Raw genomic sequence first — 5,000 nt, forward strand, 5'->3', positions numbered from 1 at the left:
GCACACACATCATCTAGAGATCTCAACAGGCTCTATCACACACACACACACACACACACACACACACACACACACACACACACACACACACACACACACACACACATGAACACATCATCTAGAGATCTCATCAGGCTCTATCATTCTGCATGGAAATGGATCAATCTGTATTACACTGTACCTGTCCAAATGGTGAGCTTTTGCTAATATAAAGCCAGTGGCAAATGAGAGAACCATTTCCTAATTGCCTGCCGTTTCTCGTTCATCTTCAAGTTCAATGAGTGTCTTCAAGTTCAAGATAATGTTAGACAGTAGGTCCTCTCCATGAAGTAGTAGGCCTACACTTAGGACATTTCTGTCATTTGAGTGGGTTGTTGTAATGTTTAGACCTAAAGTGATTCATTTTTGTGCTGAAGCATTAGACAGGAAAAAATCGTTCCTTTAGAGAGTTAAGTGATGACTTCTTTGATCCTAGTGTAGGGCAATTCCATGCAAAGGTCATCCTTACCATGGAAAAAAAAAGTTGTGCATACGCAAATAGAACTGTTGTTAAAATCTTCATTTAGGTCTATATTTTATTGTTTGTAACTGATCTGATTGAATTTGATGGAGAATTACACTCTTTTTACATCATAAATATGGTGTGCAACCATACAGAAACAACATTTTTCATATGGTAATATTATACATATTTAAAAAGTGGATAAATGTACCCAAGGTTCAAACAAATTGTGCCATTTGACAAATTCCAGATTGACAAGGGAATGGTAGAGCAATGTCTATGCTCATCTTGCCTTTAAGTGCACAACTCCTTACATTTGTAAGGCTTTTGTTTTTAAGTCAGCAAGTTCCATGGCCATGTCACATCCATAACGTTTTATAGGAAAAGTTTATGCTACACATACAGTGTTGATGCGACAATGTCCATAGTGTCTGTGCAAAGCTGATTTATATCAATGTAAAGTGTGATGACCAAATTGTGCCACTTTCTTGCTTTTAAAACCTTTAATGGTGCGTTATGGATGTGATGTTATGGATGTTACATAATGTGAATTTACAAGACTGGAGACTTTATTATACCTCAAAGCCTATAAAACGTCTGTTCTGGTGGCATGTTAGTTTCAACGCATTTCACCTTAGTGTTTACAATTGACATTTCAAAGATTATTAGGTTGATCAAAACCACAGGGAGGCCTTGCCTAACCATTAGCAAAACAAACATAATATTAAAATACCTCCAGTGATTAGCCTAGCCATAGCCTATTTTCAAGTGGCCTAATAACGAAAATCTGAGCGATTATCTTCCTGTAACTGTCATACTGTTGTACAGTAACTGGATTATCGTATTAGCTGGTGAAGATGGCTGACTTTGCAGCTGGAGTTAACATAGCAACCTCCTTCTGTTGCAGATCTGTTCAGCCTGCCGTTCACGTCTGCTTAACACAGTTTAATTTTAAATGTGACGCGATATGACAGCATTTGAAGTGTCAGGTCCTCTGTAGCTAATACCCACAGAGTAACATAAATAATGGCAGCAATAAACTAGATGTACCGCATAGCGGTACAAAATATGACCGCCTCTCAGTCCTGCATATTCTCTTCGCAAAAATAAATCACGCTTGTCAATTTGTCTCCATTTCCTACTCCTGCAACTCATGTGCATGTAAATGAGTGTGTGCATATGTGAGTTTGCTTTTGTTTATAAGTGTGTGTGTGTGTGTGTGTGTGTGTGTGTGTGTGTGTGTGTGTGTGTGTCTGTGTATGTGCATGTGCATGTGCGTATGCGTGCGTGTGTTTGTGTGTTTATGTGTGTGTGTGTGTGTGTGCGTGTGTGTGTTTGCATGCGCACATGCGTATTACAAATCATGCTTCCCTCCGTGCTAGCATGAGCATTGTTAAACGTGACTAGCAACATTTTCCTATTTCAAACTAAATCGTACATAGTACATAGAAAGTACATAGAAAATAACAAAAATCCCTCTTTTACGGTCACAACCGTTTAGTAACACAATCAAAATCCCAACAACCATTACTACCTGAAGAGTGGGGAAATATAGGTGTATGAAATGATACACAGAACACCGTGCTGCTGTTAATCAGATCGGCTGCTGTATTAATGTTAACAAGCAGCTACTTCCTCTCTTACTTAGCAGCATATTCTCCCAACCTGTAGCGCCCTCTAGTGGTTACCAAAGAAACTATAGCAAAAGTAATCCCAGTTCAACAGTTCAAACAAGGTGTTACATAGTAATGCAAAATCTAAACAGTTCGTCCCTTTTAAACAGGTCATATAATGTACACTAAACAGGTCATATAACGTACACTCATTTCATATAATACATATAGTACACGCTAAACTAATAATCACCACACACACACACACACACACACACACACACACACCCATTACACACTCTTTCCTGGAATCAGCTGCTGTTGCTGTGCAGCAGGCCTGAGTCGTTGCCAGTGTCCAGCTAGACGTGCGATCTGACATCTTTGAGGCCCTCTCTGTCTCCTGTGCTGTCCTGCAATGCCTCTTGGGTGCCAGGGGCTACATCTTTAATGAGGCTTTTGTGCGCTGCGTCCCTGACACAGACCGGCTGGGTAGGAGGCACACAAAGGGTGGCCCTGTCCCCTGTCACGTGTGTGTGTGTGGAGGGAACAGCCTGATGCCTTGCCCGCTTTTGCCCCCTCAGGGTGTGCGTGTCCTGGGGAAGCTTGCAGCAACCCAGCAGTGTGTGTGTGTGTGTGTGTGTGTGTGTGTGTGCGTGCGTGCGTGTGTGTGTGTGTGTGTGTGTGTGTGCGTGCGTGCGTGCGTGCGTGCGTGCGTGCGTGCGTGCGTGCGTGCGTGTGTGTGTGTGTGTGTGCGTGCGTGTGTGTGTGCGTGTGTGTGTGTGCTTGTGTGTGTGTGTGTGTGTGCGTGTATGTGCATCAGAATTACTTTGGGGCGAGTTTTATTAGAAAAGTTTCACTTTAGCATGAAGAAAGAAATGCTGTTTGACAGAAGGGTCTCGCTTTTACGTAACATGAAAAATACTATGTGACAGAAGTATCTAGCCTTTATCAAATCAGTTATTCACTGATATGCATTTTATTATTCTCTCCCATTCAGCTTCCACTCATTAAAACTTATCTTCATTGTTTGACAGGAAGGACTTGAATGTGTAGAGTTTTTAAGGGATCTAATTAATGAGCACTTGCTAAACTGAACGGACTTACTGTTCCTGAACATGGCCACTACCTCCATGTTGCACAAGAGTTGAACTTGATGAACTCGTCTGTCGTTGTGGCTTTCACAGAGGAACATCCGTCGCTGTCTCCCTGTCTGAAACGGCAGAACTTGAGACTGCAGCCGGCTGTCTTCTCAGCTAAATTTGGAGAGGAGACAATAGTCTGATTTCACATGATATACAGGGGGGCCGTGCTGGCCTGGCAGCCATCTCTAGGGGACAGAGCAGGCAGAGGGAGAGTGGGAGAGACAGAGACAGGCTGTCCTCAGACTCTCAGCTTCTTTTAGACTCACCCACACAGACGCGCACACACACACATACACACACACACACACACACCCACAGACGCAGGCGGAGACCCAGACGCAGAGACAAACAAACAAGACACAGCATGAGCAGAAAAGATAGAGAGAGAAAGAATGAGGGAGAGAGAGCGAGAAAAGAGAGAATGAAAGAGAGAGAACCAACTAGGGAGAGACAGAGAGAGAACTAGAGAGAGAGAGACAGAAAGAAAGGTAGAGGAAGAAAGAAAGAAGCAAGCAAAACTCTTCTTTTCACAGTGGTGTAGACATGAACAGACAAAGTGTAATGACAATGGAAATGGAAAACTTTGAAAACGCATAAATCAACAAACAAAAACAACAGGCAAGCAAGCAAACAAACACGCAAGTAGAAAAAAAGAACACCGCTCGGAAACAGAAACATATTTGGAACAGTATTGTTTCGCCCATCATCACGAGGCGCATATGGATGGTTAGAGTAATCTCGCTGTTGTGTTTTTTCACAGAGAAACAGGGAAGGCTCGCCGTGGCTGCCAAGTGACAGTGTGCCGCTCCATTGCCTGCGGCATACGTTCTGTAATGGCGTGTGCCAGCTTGCCACAGACAGACACAGACACAGCTCTGATGGCATCCTGTGTGCACACATTAGACAGCACGGCCTAAGAAGGCTCAGAGGAGGTGCCCTTGTCCTCTTTCCTCTTTTGAAGGATGAAGTGTGTGTGTTTTTAAGGGGGGATCAAATGTTTTTAGTGATTATTAAACAGTGTGTGTGTGTGTGTGGGGGGGGGGGGCATTCACAGTAATGGCCATTCACAGCAATGCTGGAAAAAGTAAAAAAAAGTTCATATACGGATAAAGCAGGAATCAAGATTCGTGTCCAAGCTTGGCCCTGTAAAGGACCTTGAGATATACAGTATACGGTATGTATAGTATTATGCATTTGTTTACATGGTTGGATTGTGTGTGGTGTTCTGCGTTGTTTTAATTTGGTTATTTAGTTGTTCCTTGACCATTCTGCCATATTTGACATCAGAAGTAGCCAGCATTTAGAGAGGCGCCGGTGTTGTTCACACGCGTCGGTCCACTGCAGGCCGATGGCGATGGCGTCTTGCCCTCCACTGTCGGCCCCACGGCTGGCCGTGCGCCATCGCTGAGTGTCTCCAGGTCCTGCTGGCACGTTCCTCAGCTCGGGAGACGGATCAGTCCTCTCCCTCCTCCGGCTCTGCGGCCCTCAGCAGAGGAACAGATATCTGTCTGAAGTTAATTACAGCCCCGTGCCGGTGCCCTCTCCTCTTCTTCCTCGTCAAGCTTGATTTGATGTGTTGGCGGAGCTGAAAACAAAGAGTGTGTGGTTTTAGGATATGTTCTAACAAAAGTGTCCATTTCCCCTTAGATCTGCCGTCCAGTCAGTGGGCTTGTGTTTGAATGCGTGCAGGGTGTGAAAAAAGTGACTGTGTTCGTCTTTGAAGTGGCCTGAGGTAAAATCAGA

The 5,000-nt window shown here is 44.0% G+C and overlaps 1 protein-coding gene across 1 annotated transcript in view; it reads left to right on the plus strand.

Annotated features, from left to right (window-relative positions):
- cdh13 (cadherin 13, H-cadherin (heart)) overlaps positions 1 to 5,000 on the plus strand; it is a 450,477-nt gene that overhangs the window by 194,324 nt on the left and 251,153 nt on the right. The window lies entirely within an intron of this gene.

Source organism: Alosa sapidissima, chromosome 11 (assembly GCF_018492685.1).
Source record: "Alosa sapidissima isolate fAloSap1 chromosome 11, fAloSap1.pri, whole genome shotgun sequence".
Lineage (NCBI taxonomy): Eukaryota > Metazoa > Chordata > Actinopteri > Clupeiformes > Clupeidae > Alosa > Alosa sapidissima.